The sequence below is a fragment of the Carica papaya genome, chromosome 7 (assembly GCF_054855325.1).
Source record: "Carica papaya isolate Zhongbai chromosome 7, ASM5485532v1, whole genome shotgun sequence".
Lineage (NCBI taxonomy): Eukaryota > Viridiplantae > Streptophyta > Magnoliopsida > Brassicales > Caricaceae > Carica > Carica papaya.
Window position 1 is genome coordinate 11741240 of NC_142315.1, and position 21067 is coordinate 11762306.

The 21067-nt window shown below is 37.7% G+C and overlaps 1 long non-coding RNA gene across 1 annotated transcript; it reads right to left on the reverse strand.

The window, feature by feature from the left end:
• Window positions 1–9160: 9160 nt before the first annotated feature.
• Window positions 9161–11227, reverse strand: LOC148252964 (uncharacterized). The gene is made up of 2 exons (XR_015813545.1): window positions 10851–11227; window positions 9161–9422 (listed from the first exon to the last, which is right to left on the reverse strand). It is a non-coding gene; the product is annotated as an uncharacterized LOC148252964 (long non-coding RNA).
• Between the last annotated feature and the right edge of the window lie 9840 nt (window positions 11228–21067).

Sequence of the window (21067 nt, forward strand, 5' to 3'; positions counted from 1 at the left end):
ATCCATCCTATTTTAATCTGGACCGTCCATCGCATTTGATCTGGACCGTCCATCGCGTTTGATCTGGACCGTCCATCGCGTTTGATCTGGACCGTCCAATCGCGATTAAATAGAGAGTGAATCTGGGTTGTTCATTGTGATATGATCTAGGCCGTCAGTTTGCATTTAAATAGGAAGTAGTTCTGGATCGTTGATTGTGTTTAAATCTAACCGTCTGATCACGTTTGAGGGAATGCATTCGGGCCGTCCATGTGCGCGGAAGTGAATATGGACCGTTCGATCGCGGACACGCAGATCGCCCACGTGACCTCCCGCGTGGCACTGCATCAGCATCCGTTGCCACGCAGCATGTTCTGGTTCGTCGGAGTTGCTGACCAGGCATCCTACGTGGCACAACTTTTCTAAATTGCATTTTGACTCCCAGTTTCCGATTTTTCTTTCCAAAATACTCCCATAATCCAAATTTTTACCCCTTTTTCTCAAAATTATTTTCAATTTCATCATCCTTCAAATTTTCTTCATTTTTACACTAAATTAAAATTAAAAAAATTAAAAAAATTAAAAAATTACATTTAAAAATTAATCTAAATTACATAAAAATTAATTTGGGTGTTACAACTCTCCCTCCCTTAAAAGAAATTTGGTCTCTTAAATTTATCTCTCTCACTCTCAATCAAACAGTTGAGGATATTGGACTTTGAAATCTAATTTTAGCTCCCATATGACATCTCTCGGTGTGTGATTTTGCCATAGGACCTTAACAAAGAAAATTTTCCGGTTGTGGAGTCATATGCTCTTTCGGTCCACAATACCGACAGGTACTTCCTCGTATAACAAATCTTCCTGGAGTAAAAGAGGCTCGTGGGCCAAAACATGAGAGGGGTCTGGGTTGTACTTGTATAACATGGACACATGAAATATATTGTGGACCCTGAAAAATTATGGAGACAGTATCAGTCTGTAGGCGGCGGTACCAATTCTGTCTAAGATTTCAAATAGCCCAATAAACTGGGGATTTAGTTTCTCCATCTTACCAAACCTACTGATTCTCTTGAAATGAGTGACCTTAAGGAATACTCGATCGCCTTTCTCAAATTCTAAATTCCTCATCTAGGTGTTCGCATAACTCTTTTGCTTGCTCTGAGCTATCTGAATATTCTTCTTGATCTTAACTATTTTGGTTGTAGTCTCCTCTATGAGATTTGGGCTGAACAGTTTCCTATCACCCACTTCTTTCTAACATATCGACGATCTGAATAGGCGGCCATACAACGCCTCATACAGAGCCATGCCAATACTTGTTTGGTAACTGCTGTTGTAGGCAAACTCTATCAAGGGTAGATAGTCTTCCCAATGGCCCCCGAAGTCAAAAACACAAGCTCAAAACATATCCTCAAGTGTGCGAATTGTCCTTTTTGACTGTCCATTAGTCTGAGGGTGGAATGCAGTATTAAGGGATAGTTTCGTTCCCATGGCTTGGTGAAAGTTAGACTAAAATTGAGAAGTAAACCTAGGGTCCCTATCGGACACTACTGTCACCAGCACTCCATGTAATCTAACTACCTCCCGGATATACATTCTTGCTAACTTGTTCAAGAGATCGGTTATTCTAATGGCCAATAAGTGAAAAGACTTGGTATGCTGGTCAACAATTACCTAGATGCATCATGTCTTGAGCATGCCTTAGGCAATCTTGTCATGAAATCCATGATGATATATTCTCACTTATACTCCAAAATTAGTAATGGCTGAAGTAGCCCACCTGAGCATTGATGTTTTGCCTTGACGTGCTAATATACCAAAACTTAGAAACAAAATCAGCTACATCTTTTTTCATCCAGTTTCACCAAAATCGGGGTGACACACTTTGATATATCTTAGTGCTTTCAGGATGCATGAAAAACTTTGAGCTATGAGCCTCTGTCATGATGTTCCTTTTTAACTCACTATCACTTGGAACACACACCTTGTCCTGAAATCTGAGCAACCCATCGGTAGAGACTCGAAATTCTGAATTAACTCCCTGTTCTGCATCTTTCTTGAAGGCTACTACGATGGAATCGGCGGACAGAACTTCCTTTATTCTCTGGATTAACTTAAGTTAAACAGTTAGGTGGCCCAAACATGTGACTCTCTTTATATCCTGAAGTCGTACTTATTGTGCGACCTCTATTAGCCTACATTCTGAAACTATCAAATGAGTTAATGTACCTGCACGTTTTTTACTGAGTGCGTCAGCTACTACGTTGCCCTTACCTGGGTGATATAAGATGCCGCAATCATAGTTCTTGAGGAGTTATATCTATATTCTCTTAGCATGTTGAGATCCTTTTGAGTGAATATGTATTTCAAACTCTTATGATCGGTATAGACTTGAAAGGTCTCCCCATATAAATAATGGTGCTAAGTCTTCAAGACGTGGATAATTGTGGTCAGTTTTAGGTCATTGGTAGGGTAGTTTTTCTCATGACTCTTCAACTGTCTGGATCCATAGGTTATGACCTTCCCATGCGCATCAAAACACAACCCAACCTTAGATAATAGGCATCACTATAGACTATCTATCCACCCGATCCGCTCTACAAGGCTAATACAGATGCGGTAGTCAACCGTCTCTTTAGTTCTGAAAAACTTATTTCACAGTTCTCGTTCCACTTAAATTTGGTGTTCTTCTTTGTGAGCCGAGTTAGGGGGGTATCTAGGCTAGAAAATCCTTCCACAAACCTGCGATAATAACCTGTCATCCCTAGAAAGTTAGGAATCTCCTTAACCGAGGTCAATCTTTCCCAACTGAGCACTGTTTCAAGTTTTTTGTGGTTCACCGACACTTCATCTTTTGATATGATGTGCCTTAAGAAGGTAGTCTGCTCAAGACAGAATCCACACTTACTCAACTTTGCATACAGCTTCTTCTCTATGAGAATCTGCAAAACCTGAGTCAGATGATGAGTGTATTCTTCTTTATTTTTTAATAAACTAAGATATCATCGATGAATACAATGACGAATTGATCTAGAAATTATCTAAAAACCTGTTCATCAAGTCCATGAAGATAGCCAGAGCGTTGGTTAGTCCAAATAGCATGACCAGGAACTCATAGTGTCTGTACCTGGTTTGAAAGGCTGTTTTGGGAATATTTTCTACCCTGATCCTTACCTGATGGTAACCTGAATGCAGGTCTATATTGGAGAAGACTTGAGAACTATGCAATTGATCAAAAAGGTCATCGATCCTAGGGAGTACTTGTTCTTGATCGTTACCCTGTTAAGGCCTTTGTGGTCTATACATAACCTCAACGTCTGATCTTTCTTTCTTGTAAATGTGACTCTGGCAACCCAAGGGGACACACTATGTCGGATGAATCCACTATCCTATAATTCAGTGATTTGTTTCTTCAGTTCCTCCATCTCAACACGACTTATGCGGTAAGGAGCAACCGAAATAGGCTGGGTGCTTAGCTGAAGGTCTATGGTGAATTCGACTTATCTGTCCGCTAGTAGTCTCGGTAATTCATATGGGAACACATCTGGAAAGGTTTGGACTACTAGAATCTCTTGAATACAAATTTCTTTCTTATGTTTGCCTAGTTAGAAAAAATAGTTAAGTTAAAGTACCTAATAATAAGAGAATTTTCCATGAGGAAAACAAATGTTAAAGAATTTTATTAATTTATAAATGACTACTAATTAGAAGAGTTAAATACAATCTTCTTACTAAAGCAATCTATGGTGGCGTGATATGCCATTAGCCATTAGCCATTTCATTCCTAAGATTACATCAAAATCCTTCATGTCAATCTCTATTATCTGCTACATCTATGACACAGGCTTTTTATACAACTTCTCCCAGTAGTGTCTTACTCCCAAGAGTAGACCCAAGCAACACAGAAATAAGTTTTTCAGATAATACATTTAATTTTGATGCAAAAACATGTGAAATAAATGAATGTGATGTACCAGTATCAATCAAAACATGAGTAGGATGGTTACAGATAGTGTACGTACCCTGTACCATGTCCGGGTCGGCTTCTGCATCCTGTTGAGTGAGGTTGTAAGCTCTGCTCTGGATAGGAGGTTTGGCCTGGTTCTGATTCCTCGGGTACTCCCTTGCATAATGTTGGACATTACCGCATATACGGTAGGTGTTGTTGAGGCGATAACAGGGTTGGTCCCCACGATTTTTGCCATAGTGCTGACAGATCTTACCGCACCCTGCTGTTGGAACCTGAGGAGGAGCCTGAGTCATCGGCTTGGGTCTCTTGTTCTGTTGAACAGGTGCAGCAAGTGCTAGTTTGTGGTATGTAACCGAGGGCTTGAGGTTTCCTACTACTGGAGGGAAGATGTGAGGGTTCCTCTCCACCAACTGTGCGTTGCCCAGGACAGCCGAATAAGTGCTGAGCTTGAGCATAAACAACTGTTGTTTGATATCAGGACAAAGACCCCACTCGAACCTTTTAGCCTTCCTGCCTTCATCCGTCATGCTCTCCGGAGAATACCAGCCCAACTCTAGGAACTTACAAGTATATTCTGATACAGTCATGTCCTCCTGAACCAAATGTAACTCCATCTCCTTTACATGTCGGAGATGCTCTGGAAAGTATTCTGCATAAAAGGTTATCAAGAACTATTCCCAAGTGACTGGAAAAGGTAGGGTGGCTTGCTTGAGTTGCCACCAGCGGCCTACTTCTCCCACTAGCATATAGGTAGCAAGGATGACTTGCTATTCAGAAGTCACCCAAGCGTCATGAAGGCCTTCTCTGTCTCAGTTAACCAATACTCGACCTCTTTAAAGGAGGACCCCCCTGCAAAAGTAAATGAATTTAGTCTTTTATACCTCTTGATGTAGTCTGGATCCATTATGAGAGGAGCTGGGTCCCGTGGAAGAGGGACTGGATTGCGCTGAGGATGGACTGGGTAGCCTTGCGGTGGTACTAGATGATACGGTGGAGGTACTAGATTGTATTGTGGTGGTACCAGGTGATGCGGTTGGGGAACTAGGCCATATTGTGGTGGTACCGGGTGGTACTGTGAAGGAGCAGGGTCGTACCGGGGTGGCTCCGGATCCTCTCGTTGCAGAGGTGGCTCAACCTGTGGTAGCGGGGGAGGGTCAGGTAGCTCCCTCATTTCCTCCCGGGCTTGTTAGGCAGCGATGAATCTCTCCAGCATCTCAAATAATCGGTCAACATCCTCTCATAGCGAACCCTCTTGGGCTACTCGGTTTAGTGGAGGCCTTTCTCTCCTTATCTATATGTACTTGCATTTCACAAGGAACGGTTGAGTGATAATTCATTGTTTTTGGTGTTTCCTAAGGATTTTATGTAAGGAATGGGTCTGAGAAACATGGCTCTGATACCAACTGTAACGTACTCGAAATTCTAAAAAAACTAAATTATAAATTAAGTGCGAAAGCCAAGTAATTAGGTAGAGTTTACATTCCTTATATGATAACTTAAAGTAGTAAATAGTGCTACAGGAATTACTCTTTTGAAGGAAATACAAAAAATTAAGGAAATAAACAGAAAATAAATAAAGCTGGTATCCTTGTCACAACCCTCTTGTGGATTGGGCTCTGTATCTTGGTCCTCTTGATCTGAAATGGTTAAATAAGGAATGAGCTACACTATCCCAGTAAGAATATCACGCTACTCACCGACACAAAAATAAAGGTTGGTAGAAAAATCAAAACAACTAATGGAGCTCTTACTTAAACAAATTCATTTATCATAAATAAAATCTTTTACCATTTACTTACCGTAGTGAGATTTACAAAATAACTTATAGAGACAATAACATAACTCAGATCATGATTTCATATGTAATCGATTTGAACAACAATTTTATCATTTTATCAGCCTACTAGTATCCATTGGGGTTTATAGGGATGTTCTCACAACGTGTGAACCTTTTTTTTTTAACATTTTAAATTAACGGGTCGTCCCCATACCCCGTCTGGTATGAGTGCCAAAGTACTAAACCTCAATACCCCGTCCGGTATGAGGGTGAAACGGGTCGTCCCCATATCTCGTCCGGTATGAGTGTCAAATTATCAAACCTCGAAACCCCATCCGGTATGAGGTAATATTCACGGTAGGGTTTCCTATATACCCGGTCCGTCCATCATCTCCTATGATATTCAGTAAGGTTGCCATTTTATCCATTCACTTAATCATGCAATTTTTCATTTTCCTTTAATCTCCATTTTTTTCAATTCAACCATAAGCCCATAAAACAAACAATACAAGCATTCTATAAAATTGATCAATCAGATACTCTCATGTATTCAAACTGTAAAAACAATCAATAGAAATAACAGTAGATAATTTGCGGTTCTGCCTCCATTAGTAACCTGTAATTAAGTATGAATATTTTTTAAATTGTACAAAATACCGTATTATTATTAATTTGACTTCAATTCTATGACAGAGAATAGGGTGAAAGATTCTTACGCAACTCGATGCCTGAAAAGCGAAACTTGTTGACTGCGCCTACCGGCGGTCTCCTGTTTTCCTGAATTTTTCTTCAGGGATTAAAACACGCTACAAATACTTACAAATATCCCAAAAAAAAATCCAAAAATAGTGTTAGAACTCATTTTTGGCCAATTTTGAAATTCCAGCACGGTGGCTCCGCCGTGCTTCGGCGACGGCACCGTCGCCCGTGGCAGTGGTTCGCCTCGGGTTGGCTATTTTCAGCTATTTTCTGCTGAATTTGGCCAATTTTGCATCAATCCCTGCAAGAAAACACATTAAGAGGCCTCAGTTTACAAAATCAAAAATCAAAAATCAAAACTCACCAGCGGCAGGGCTCCCCGGTGCGGCGGCTCCGTCGGCTCACTTTTGCGGTTGGGTATTTTGTTTTGGTCAACTTGTAGAGAAGGAAACATTGATTACAATGGTGGAAAATTTTCGCAGAACAGAAATCGGGAAGGGCCACATTGGAGGTATTTTTTGCAATTTCCTGTGGCATGATAGTATCTGGGCTGTTCATCGCGGTTGATCTGAACTGTCCGATTGCGATTAAATAGGAAGTGAATATGGACCATTCATCGCAATCTGATTTGAACCGTTCGATCGTGTTTAAATAGAAAGTAGATCTGGATCATTGATCGCGTTTAAATCTAACCGTCCGATTACGTTTGGGGAGGCAACGCATCGGGACCGTTCGTACGTGGGGAAGCAAATCAGGGCCGTTCTATCGCGGGCACGCGGATCGCCCACGTAGCCTCCTGCGTGGCACCGCGGCAACGTCCGTTGCCATGCGGCGCGTTCTGGTTTGTCGAAGCTGCTGACCGGACATCCTACGTGGCACAACTTTCTTAAATTGCGTTTTGACAACTAGTTTCCGATTTTTCTTTCAAAAATATTTACATAACCCAAATTTTCACCATTTTTTTCTCAAAATTATTTTTAATTTCATCATCTTTCAAATTTTCTTCATTTTTATACTAAATTAAAATTTAAAAATTTTAAAAATTACATTTACAAATTAATTTAAATTACATAAAAATTAATTTGGGTATTACACCATCAATTACAAATGACAATTGACAATAAATTGTAATCACTTTAATTACCCTATAAGTTTTAACTTCCCAAATAATTCTTGGTAACTATTTTTGCGTGTCTTCTCTTAAAGTAAGTGAACTATAGGTACCCCTAGATAATCCCCCAAGTCATGACAACAAAAAAAAAACTGTAAAAATAGGAATGGATCATAGAGACGTGTGTGGAAGATATAAAGTTAGAAGAGCCTAATATTGTGTATCTTTGTGATTAAATATGCATGGAACACAGATATATAACACTTTGTTTTGTAGTCATTGCAAAACATTCTTTGTTTAAAATGAAATTCTACTCTTAGAATACTACTGATGGACTGAAGATTAAAGAAGAAACGATGTGGGGATGTCAATGTGGATCAAACACGACACCAACTGTACTTTTCACCAAGTAGCAGACCATGAGTCCATACACTCGGCCATAGACTTTCCAACCAAAGCCCAAAACGACTTTTCAACCTGAGAGAATAGGAGCGACAGAGCTGGAGGCTAAATGATCTTTTGGGAAGCAGAGACCCTTGAGAAGAGGACAGAGACGACGAAGAGATGGCTCATTTTGGTTGGTCGAAGAAGTGGACAAATTGATAAGAAGAAGACATCTGCATACTTAGATTAGAGGAAGGACGTGCGATAGAGATAAACAGGTGTTTGGGTGCATTCATGGCAACTGGAAAACGGAGAGCCTCTATAAGAGAGGATTAACACCCGTATAAAAAAATAGACTGAGAGAGCTGGAACCCAGGAAGTTTGTTGAGTGATGGCTTCTTTTTCTTCTTTTCTGGTAAGCACAGAGAGAAAAGGCAAGATGAAAAGCATTGAGAGATGTTTGGGGAATTTTAGGTTGTCACCTAGGGAGTAAGTGAGCCAGAGAACACAGAGATATTAGAGAAACCTAGTCTGTAGATTGATTAAAGAAAGGATGGGAATGTCGGATTGTTGAGATTGGCAGAAAAGGGTAAAGTCTGATTCTCCGTATTTCTCCTCTGATCATTGTAGGACTTCTGGACAAATTTTATTATTAAACACTGATGCCATGAATGTTTAAATGTGAATGATTGAGCAGAAGAAATGGTCTATTTTCATTGTGTTTTCATTACATTGTCTGGCATTTTGCATTGCTTTATTCATGTTTTAGTTTCTATTTGAGAATATTGCCATTTTTTTGGCAACCAAAGAAAGTGGGAACATGAGATTTTTACTTTAAAGAGCAAAAATCCAAGGTGGGACTTTCCAAATTTGAACTTCAAATATTTCTTCTTCGTGATGATCATCTGCTTGTTTCTGCACTTCTCCATTCGTTAGGTTAAAGTAAATAGAAAAGCAGGGTACTTACCTGGCGCCTCGTGATTCCAATGCAATTTCAATCGGGTCTTTGCCTTGGGAGTCCCTTTTGTTTTTCTTTTCAATTGTCTTCCATTCTCTGGGTTTGACTTCCTACCAGCAATGGGTTTCTTCGATTCTATGCACAACTCAAGATTACATGTCTGTTTGATCTTTAAATTTTGTTGTTAGTCATTTGGCAAATTATCTTCTTAAAAGAGGAAATTATAGTTGTGACACCCCGTTCTTTTTTTTTTCTTAACGGTGTACGATAAAGCACGCATACAACACAATACCGAAATCCATATTATTCCAACCATGCACAAGAGAAATTTATCCACCTTCCATGTTCCAAATCAATTGTACATACATCTCCACCTCTACAACACATAGTAATACAATATCAAACATTCCTAGATATTCAATATCCAGACTAAACCATCCTTTCAAACTACTTTAAATCACAAACAAAACTCGTGCCCTATGGCACTACCGACGGGGCTCCGTTACCAGCCGCTCGGATCCCAATTCCGTCCTTACTCCACCTATGAATGATGAGAAGTGAGTTCACATAACTCAATACGATAAAAATCAAGTTGTAAGTGTGATATGCAGTGACAAGAATTTCCAGAAATGTCTATATGCATTTATCCTACCCAACCCCAACAACTCATAACCCTCTCCCTACACTAATTATCAAGGTCCCATTCCAAGGCAATAGCACGGCCAAACAACCCCCCCCCCACCCAACAATCATCCACTAACTCTCGTCACCAACATCGGCGACTCATACACTCTTCCCCCATCTCCCGACCTCCACGAGGCCACACACACACACACACCCAACCACCTTCATTCCACGTCACCAATATCGGCGACTCACATCTATATCTCCACCTCTCGACCTAATAGGCCACGCACACACCCACACACCATTATTCCGCGTCACCAACATCGGCGACTCACACTCACTCCTCCACCTCTCGACCTAAAGAGGCCACACACACACACAAATACCATCGTCTCGCGTCACCAACATCGGCGACTCATACTCACTCCTCCACCTCTCGACCTAAAGAGGCCACACACACACACAAAGACCATCCTCTCGCGTCACCAACATCGGCGACTCATACTCACTCCTCCATCTCTCGACCTCGTTGGGCCACGCACACACACAAACACTTCCACCTCCCGTCACCACCTTCCGTGAATCATGCACCCTTCTACCCCTCTCGGCCTTGCTAGGCCACACTCACATACATATCCCCTCCCTGCTCCACCAACATCGGCAACTCAGCCCGCCCCTACCAACGGTCTCCAAATCTCCCCTTATACCATGCTAGTCCCAAGCATTCTAACTTACTAACTCCTACTGACCACATTACTCTTCTTCTCCCATCCAATCCCCCTCAAATCCTGCTTCCTAGTCCCCTCTGCCGTACCTTCCAGCTCCCTTCCCTCTCCCACTGCCCCCTACCCACTACCTCCCCCATCCTCCTGCCTCCTCCCGGTTCCTATACACTTTTGCCTACCTAGGGCGATTAACCTCTCAGCTTGCACCGTTTCACGCCACATACACGCCCTCACCACCGTGCATTTCGGGGAAACACATCACCGCCTATTAACGGCTCCCTCCACATCCCCACCCACGCACACACCACACACACACCTCTTCTGTCCTCTCGAGTTTTTTATCCCACCCGCGCCCCCTAGATTGTTCTCTCACATCCTCCTCACTCTGTTCTACCCGTACCACCCCCATCCTTCCCCACGGCCCCCCCCCACACGCCTCCAACACCGCCATACTTTCCCTTCCTTCCCCGATCACCTCCGTGAGCGCGCGGGACAACCCCACGCTTACGGCCTACCTTCACTGTTCCACTCCGTCGCGCCATTGCCGACGCCGCAACCTGCAACCAAATTTCTCTACACACACACACCACACCAAACAACTCAAATTTTCACCGTACCTCCCGTTTCCATCCTCCTTCTTCCTGCCGGTCGCGTCGTCCGTCCACGGCCTCCTTCCCTCTCCCTTCTCGCTCCCCTCCGCCCCGACTCTCTCCTCTCTCCTTCTGGAACTTTCCTCTTCTTCTTCGTCTCCGCTCTCCTCCTTCCCTCCTTTTCTCTTTTTCTCTTTTTCTTTTTCTTTCTTTTTTTTTTCTTTTCCCTTTCTCCCTTTTCCGACCTCCTTTTATACTCTGCCAGCCTACCCCAAAACGACATCGTTTTCCTACATCCCAAAACGACGTCGTTTTTCTCTCTTTCAAAACGACGTCGTTTTTCCCTTCTCTAAAACGACGTCGTTTTTATTATTATTATTATTATTTTTTTTTTTTTTTATTTTTTTTTTCTATTCTTTCTACCTTCTAGTCCTTACAATAGTCCCCCATAATCTTATATAATTTCTATTTTGTCAAAATGTTGCCACCTCTTCATGATTTTTTTATTTATTTGTATTTATAAACACATGATATAAATTTTTTTATAGTTGAGTTATGATTATCAAAAAATATGATTTTTTTTTTATTTTTTTAAATTTTTAATAGTTTTATGATAATTTAATAATTTTTTTATACTCTTAATAATTTTTATTATTTACAGCATAATATTTCTCTTTAATTTTTTCTATCTAACACTTTCTGTAATATTTTTCTTTTTTTTGTATATATATATATATATATTTAATTAAATTCATATATTTATATTTTTAATTATATTGATTTTATATATACATATATACATAAATTTATATATGTATATATGTATTTATATATTACATGTATATAATATATTTAGATATATATTTTATCATATATATGTATTCATATTTTTATTTATATATTATACATGTATATAATATTTTAATTATATAATATATTTAATTATATAATATATTTAATTATATATATGTCTTTAATTATATATTTATATAATTTTATATATTTATATATCTTTATATTTAATATTATATATTTTTTTAGTTATTTATTTATTTTTTTATTTATTACTATATATAATAAAACATAGAGAAAATAAAAAATTTACTGAAATATACAAGTATACTATCTTATCAATCTAAACAAAAACAGTTGTCAATATTAATAAACCTTACATATACCTGACTGTACTTGACATTAATGAATGTTTATATAAGTCATTCAATCAAGTTCTTAGAGTCTGTTTAGATAATAGTTCAGTAATGATGATATAATTTTTTCATAATTTTTTTCTATTTATTTACACTTCGAAACACATAACATAGTTTTTTTACTGATTGAGTCATAGTTTTTAAAACTAGAGTTTTTCTCATTTTTTCTCATTTTTTCAAACTACCGATAGTTTTAGGATGGTTTGACAATTTTTTTCTTTATACTTTAATATTTTTTATTATTTACAAAATTACTCTTCATTTTATTGTATATATTTAATTATATATAGATACGTATTTATATATTCAATTAAATTTATGTATTTATATTCTTAATTATATATAAATATATATAATATATTTAATTATATTAATTTTATTGTATATATATATTTAATTATATATATTTTATTTTATATATATATATATAAATTTATATATTTAATTATATATAAATACATATATAATATTTGAATTATAAATATGCATGTATGTAGTATTTTAATTATAATATATTTAATTATATACATATCTTTAATTATATATATTTATATATCTCTATATTTAATACTATATATATTTTTAATTTTTTTTATTTTCATTTTTTATTTATTATTATATATAATAAAATGTAACAACCAACCTTTCTTTTTCCTTTTTAATTATTATCATTTTTTATATATAAATATAATTATTATTTATATGATTTTAATTTAATTTATTTAATTTAATGAAAATAATAATAATAATAATAATAATAATAATAAAAGGGTAAAAATTGACTAGGAATTTAATTTAAAATAATTTTAGAAAAAAGGGGTAAAAAATTGGGTTCCGTGGGTATTTTTGAAAGAAAAATCAGAAACTGGGAGTCAAAACGTAATTTAAAAAAGTTACGCCACGTCAGCTACCCGGTCAGTAGCATTGACCAATCAGGATGCGCTAGGTGGCAAAGATGCTTACGCGGGAGGCCACGGGGGGGGGGGGGATCCACATGGACGATCCACGGTGCGCGCGATCGAACTGCTGAAATCCATTCTCGTGCGCACGGACGGCCCATATTGCATCGCGCATGGACGGCCTAGATTGAATTGCACACGAACGACCTAGATTGAATCGCGATGAACGGCCCAGATTAACTCCCTATTCAATCACGATCGGACGGTTCAGATTAAAAGCGATAGACGACCCAGTTCAAAAGCGGATGGGTATAAATAATCCCATCCGCACCCAAACCCTAACCCTAGCCGCCAGAGCCCCTTGCCGGAGAAGATAGCCTAGCCGCTGGGGAGCCGACAACCACCACCCGCCACCGTATTGGAGCAATTTCTGACCGCCAAACGATGTAAAAAATTTTCCTCTTGCACGAAATTCAATTTTAAACGCACCCATGGCCAAATCAGAGTGAAAAAACCGGCCGATTGGCTGGAAAATGCTGTCGCTGAGTGTTTCAGAAAACACCTCCGATGAAGTACTTCTCGATTCCCGTTCAATGTGATTTTTCTACCGTTGTGACCACTGTTTCCTTCTCTACAAGTTGACCAAAGCAAAACACCCAACCGCAATGTGAGTCGGAGGAGCCGCCACACCGAAGAGTCCCACTGCTGGTGAGTTTCGATTTTTTGTATTTTTTGGCCCACCAAGAGCCCTAAGTGTGTTTTCTCGCAAGAACCGGTGCAAGTTCGGCTGAATTTGGCCGAAAATAGCTGAAAATAGCCAACTCGAGGCGGATCGCTGTCGCGGGCGGTGACGCCGTCGCCGGAGCACGGCAAAGCCGTCGTGCTGAAATTTTGAAATTGGCCAAGTGGGCATCGGGTCTGATTTTTGGGTTTATTTGGGACACTTGTAGATACTGTAAGTGCGTTTCAGTTCCCGAAGAAAAATTTAAGGAACCCAGGGACCGTCAGTAGGCGCAATAACCGTCTAATTTTCGGCATCGAATCAGGTAAGGACCCCTCACCCTATTTCCTATCTTAGATGTGAAGTTTGAATAAATAATAATACGGTCTTTTGTACAAGTTAGATAAATATGCAAAATTAATTACAGATTGCTAATGGAGCCCAAAATCGGATATTATTCTCTGTTGATTTATTTTACAGTTTAACGACATGATGGTATCTGATCTTAGAGTTTTAAATGCCTATATTACTGTATTACTTGACCACTGTGTGATTTTAGGATTTAAGATATGATTGTATTACCAGGTACATGTTTATTGTTTATGTGATTGTGTTTAATTTGGTAACGGAGATTAAGAATAAATAGGAAAGGGATGTGATCTAATAAACAGATAAGGTGACAGCCTCACCAGATATCTTAAGAGATGGTGGATGGACTGAATTCATAGGGAACCCTACTGTGAACGTTGTCTCATACCGGATGGGATATGGAGACTTGGTCATTTGGCGCTCATACTGGACGGGGTATGGGGACGGCTTGCTTCACCCTCATACCAGACGGGGTATTGAGGTTTAATATCTTGGCGCTCATACCGGACGGAGTATGGGGACGACCCTGGAATTAAGATTGTTAATGGAAAGGGTTCACGTGTAGTGGGACACCTCTGTGGATCCTCATGGATACCAGTAGACTGATAAAAAAAAGGACAATTGTTGTTTGATGATTTGAATATAAAAGTATAATATGTGTTATGTTGCAGATTATATATGAAATCATGATATTTATAATGTTATTGTTTCTATAGGTTGTTTTTATAAATCTCACTGCTGTAAGTGGAAGGTAAATAGTTTTATTATTGATAAATGAATTTGTTTAAAATTTGTTGTAACGCCCAAATAATTTTAAATTATTTTTATTATTATTATTAATTTTATTTTTTATTTTATTTTGTTTATTTTAATTTAATTTAATATAATAATAAAAATAATAATAATTGTAAAATTGGGTAAAAATATTATTTGAATTTAATTGAAATTGATTTTGGGAAAAAGGGGTGAAAATTAGGATTCTAGGAGTATTTTTGAAAAGAAAATCGGAAACCAGGGGTCAAAACGCAATTTAGAAAAATTGTGCCCCGTTAGCGCCACGCCACGTCAGCAGCCACGTCAGCGGCCCAGTCAACAGCCCTGGCCAACCAGGACCTGCCGCGTGGTAAGACCACGTCGACCGGGGAACGGGCCACGTGGGCGATCCGCGTGCGCGCGATCGGACGGCCCAAATGCGTCCCCACGCGCACGGATGACCCAGATCAAGCGTGCGCACGGACGGCCCAGATGCAATCGTACGGACGGCCCAGATTTAACCAAAATGGACGGCTGTGATCAAAAGGCAAAAGGGTATAAATAAAACCCCCACACCTGACCACAAAAACCCTAGCCGCCTGCCCTCGCCGGAGAAGACGAACCAGACGCCGGAGGAGCCGGCCGCCGCCACCTGCCGCCGCACCGGGGAGTCTTTCGACCGCCGATCGAGGTAAATTTCATACCCCCGACTCGTTTTTCCACGCTGAGTTCCCTGTGGCCAAATCGGAGCCAAAATCCCGGCCAAAACCCAGCGGCGCCGCCGCGCCCCTCCTCAGTTTTTGCCTCCGATGAGGCCCTTCCCGGCCTCCATTTGATATAATTTTTTATATCACCGTGATCACCATTCTTTTCTCTACAGGTTGATCGGAGCCGAATCACCAAAACATGAACCTCGCCGGAGAGCCGCCGCACCCGAGAGCACCGCTGCCGGTAAGCTTCGGTCTTTCATAATTTTTTGGCCCCCCGAGGGCCCTAGGGTTGTTTTATCGCAGGGACCGATGCAAGTGTGGCCGAATTCGGCCGAAAACGGCCAACCCGAGGCGAATCGCCGCCACAAGCAGTGGCGCTGTCGCCGGAGCACGGCGGAGCCGCCGTGCCAGAATTGCGATATTGGCCGAAAGGGGCCCTGGGTCTAATTTGGGATTTTTTGGGACACGTGCAGGTACCAGTAGTGCGTTTCAGTTCCCTAGGAAAAAAATCAGAGAAAATTAGGGACAGCCTGTAGGTGCACTGTGGAGCCGTGTTCGGATCCCGAAACAAGTAAGGACCCCTCACCCTACTTCCTATCATGGTATTAAAGTTCAATAAATGATAAAACGGTATTTCATGAATCAACAGATGTGTGAAATTGTTTAAGGTCGCTAATGGAGCCCGAGTCTGGTGTGTTTGTCTGTTAGCTGTTGTTTGGCCTATTTTACGGTTTTAAATGCAGTATGAGGTCTGATGTTTTCATTTCATAGTTTCGTGTGCACATATTACTGTTTTATTGATTATGGGTTGAATGACTGAGAACCCGATGTTGTATGTTATCTTGTTTGGCATAAATTACTGGTTTGCTTGTTTGTGTGTGAATTGATGATGCTGACTGAGAAAAAGGGGAATGAAAGATTATGTAAATTGAAAATTGTATAATATGGTCAGCCTGACTAGATATCCTGGAAAATGGTGGACGGACCGGGTCCGTAGGGAACCCTACCGGGATTGTGGCCTCTCGTACTGGACGGGGTATGGATACCTTATGTGTTTTGGTGCCCATACCGGACCGGGTATAGGGACGGCCCGTTTCACCCTCATACCGAACGGGGTATTGAGGTTTATAGTTTTGGCGCCCATACCGGACGGGGTATGGGGACGGCCCTGGAATCTGATCACAAGTGTTAAGGGTTCACGGGTAGCGGGACCCCTATGGATCCCCATGGATACTAGTAGGCTGGTAAATGAGGAAAAATATGTTGTGTAATGATTGAATTGCAAATGTGTGATAAGTATTATGTTATACAGTTCATATGATTTCATGATAATGATAATGTTATTGCTTTCGTATATTGTTTTATGAATTTCACCGAGGTAAGTGGATAGTAAAGGATTTTATTATTGATAAAAGAATTTGTTGTAAATTATGCTCCATTGGTCTTTTTGTGTTTTCTACCCACCTTTACCTCCGTGACGGTGAGATAGTGTGATGTCTTTACTGGGCTGCTGTAGCTCATTCCTTATTTAATCATTTCAGATCAGGAAGACATTGTTCCCGAGCCCGTTCCGCATGAAGACAGCGAATGGGACGCCTGAAGACTCCGTAGTCATATTTATAGCTTTTATTTTCGAGTTTCTCTTTTAGTTAGTTTGTTCTTTTATACTTTGAGCACGTTTTTGGTTTTAGTATAAAGGATGTTTAATCAAAATTTTTATTACGCTTCCGCATTTGACCTTTTTAATACACATATTTCATTTTAAATTTCTCAGGCCGTTACATTTGTGCTCTACTGGTTGTTTTTTATTTTTCTACCAACATTTACTTCTGTGACGGCGATATATTGTGATGTCCTTACTGGATTAGTGTAGCTCACCCCTTATTTAATCATTTCAGATCAGGAGGACCCGGTTTCCGAGCCCGATCCGCAAGAAGGATATGAGTAGATATTAGATACTTTATAGTTTTTTTTATTTTTTTCATTTTTCGTATTTCTTTCAGAAAATTTATTCCGTGATGTTTATTAGTACTTTTTAGTTATCGTGTAAGGGGTGTTAACCTTAACCTTTATTTTGCTTCCGCACTCAAATTATTATATGCATTTCTTTTTGAATTTCCGGGGCCGTTATATAAAATATATACAAAATAGATAATTTATTTAAATATACAATCATACCTACCGTCAATTCAAATAAAAATAATTATTATTAGCAGATATTAATAGATCATCATCTAAATATAGTTAAATTTAAATATTAATAAATATTATATATACTATATCATACCCAACATTAATAAATCATCATGTAAATTATTCAATCAAGCTCTTAAGGTAACACAACACCCAAAGTTGTTGGACATGGTATTACCTTTAAAGCAAGACCATCCAAATTTATGTTTTTCTGAGTTATTTTTCATTCTATACTTGAAAAAACTTAGGGAGATTATTTGTAAATCAAAAAAGAAATTCTATCAGTAAATTAAGTAACATATAAATTCAATTTTGAGTTCATATGTGCATGTTTATTAACCGTAATTTTGAGTTTGAGGTCATTTGAAGGGTAATTATTATTTTTTTTCAATTCCCAGTTTAAAATAGAAATATTATGTTTTTTAAAAAATATTTTTAAAATAATAGTGTTGATATAATTTTATAAATTTAATTATTAAATTGTAATAAAAAAAATAAGACTGAATGCAACATAACCTACAATTGAAAGATTAAATAAGTATTTTCAAGTAATAATTGTTTTTTAAAATAAATTTGAAGTTTAAAATATAATTTAAACAATTCTTAATTAGAATGATAATCTTAAAATAATTATATAACTATCAATATTTTTTTAACAAGAACTGAAAAGACTACATATTATATTATTCTTTTCAAAATAAATTTTAAATATAAAAATTAAAAAACGTAAGTAATAATATTAATTTCTAATATAAAAATATTCTTACTTTTTAGATAATGTTTAGTTAACCATATAATATCTATTAGAATTTTGTATTAAAACCTTTTGTAATCGTTTTAATAATCTAACTAAAAATTTTAAATATAAATAAAATAGAAATGTATGATATGTTATAATTTTATTAACCATCTAATTGAGAATTTTACTACTATTAACTATCTCTAATTAGGAATTTTACTATAATTAAGCATAAACTATATTCTATATATTCCCTTTAATCTTTTATATCTAATTCAAGTAGTAAGAATAAAATTACTTAATTTATTCATTAAATAATATTCTTATTATGATGATAAATTACTAAAAGTAAGATTACTCAAATTTTTCATTTGATGAATATAGTAAATTCTTTTAGTATATCTATTTTTGTCTTACATTTTTGTTTTTATAAATTACAGTTATTTAAATAATAATTGATGAAAATATATATTGTAAACCAATGATAACACATGTTATAAACTGATAACGTAGAGGGCCGGAACTTAAAGAGAAATAAATTCATAAATTAAATGCGGAAGAGATTAATATAGTTAAAGTTTACATTCCTTATACAATAATTTTGAATAAAACGAAAATAAATAAATAAAATGAAAACCGAATAAGTAAATATTATAGGACAACCTTCACTGGCACTTCAAGAGAGTTCAGATAGTGAACTACTCACAATCCTCTTGTTGATCGAAATCTGAATCTTGGTCATCTTAATCTGAAATAGTTAATGAAATGGTGAGATATACTATCTCAGTAAAAATATCACACTAATCACATATACAAAAAATTGAAGATTGATAAAAAAATTAGAAAAAATAACTAATGGAACCATTGCTTTATTTAAATACATTTAAAACTTGAAGACATTTGTTTAATAACCACAATAAGTTTTCGAAAGACAACCTATGAAGACCCATATCCATATCACTTTTTATTTTCATGCATAAGAGAACGAGAAACAATAGTTTTCATTTCTTACCTGCTTGCTAGTACCCTTGGGGGTCCATAGGAGCGTTCCCCCTACTCGTTAATCTAACATCTAATTTTATAATTGACCAACCGTCTCCATACCCTGTCCAGTAATGGGAGCCAAATATCCTATCGCCTTGATAGCCCATCTGGTATGAGGGTGAATCATATCTCTCAAACCTTTCTGCTAAGGGACTTTTCAGTCCCATCCAACTGAGGTAACATTCATGGTAGGATTTTCTATATACCGGGCCCGTCCGCTCTTTCTCTGAGTAATCAGTAAGTCTTTCACATAAAGATTTTTGTAACGTCCTAGAATTGAAAGGAAGATAACGACATGAATTGAATACGGAAGCGAAATAATAGAGTTAGGGTTTACATTCTTCATACAATAATTTAGAATACCTAATGAGGATACGAGAATGACTCTTCTAAACGAATAACTAAAAAATCAAGAAATAAATGAAAAGTACACAATTAGGTATCCTAGGACGACCTTCACTAACATTTGAAGAGAGTCCGAGTGGTGAACTATTCATAACTCCCTTGTTGATCAGGATCAGGATTTTAGTTCTCTTGATCTGGAATAGTTAATAAAAGGGTGAGGTACACTAACCTAGTAAGAATATCACACTACTCACTGATACAGAAATAAAGGTTGGTAAAAATCATAAAATAATTAATTGAACTCTTAAATTAAGTAAATTTATTTATCATAAATAAAATTATTTATTGCATACTTACAGTAGCGAGATTTCCAAAACCGACCTATAAAGGCAATAACACAAACAACATCATAATCTCATATTCAATTAGTCAGAACAACAACTTTTTTTTTATTTGTTTACTGGTATTCCTAGGGGTCCATAAAGATGTCATACCATGCATGAATCCATAACAAAACTTGTCAACTAACCGACTGTCCCCTACCCCATCTGGTATGAGCACCAAGAATACCAATCCTTAAGACCCTGTCTGGTATGACGGTGAAACAGGCTGTCCCCACACCCCGTCCGGTATGAGTGCCAAAATACTAATCCTCGATACCTCCTCTGGTATGAGACGACGTTCACGATAGGGTTCTCTATATACCCAGTCCATCCACCATCTCTCAGGATATCGAGTAAGATAACAATTTCATTCATTCATTTAACCAAGAAATTTTGCGTTTACATTTAATTTTCAGTTTTACAATTTAATTGTAAATCACGCAAGACAAGCAATACATGCATCAAGAAAATACAACTGAATCATCTTACCAATTCTAGTGTATTATCATGTATTTAAAAATGTAAAATCAAACAATCAGTTAAAATATGACAAACAGAAATAAATAACCAGTTCCGGCTCCATTAGTAATATGTAATTAATTATCAAAGTTTTCTAAATTACGCAAAATACTATATTATTTATAATTAGACTTCAATTCCATAATAGGGAATAAGGTGATGGATTCTTACTCGAATCGGTGTCCGAAATACTGAACTTTCTACTATGCCTACTAGTGGTCCCTGGGTTTCATGAATTTTCTTACAGAGGTAAAAATACGCTTTATGTACCTAAAAATTCTTCAAAAATTTAAAATCGGTGTTAAAAACTTTTTTCAGCTAATTTTAAAATTTTGGCATGGTGGCACCATTGCTTGTGGCG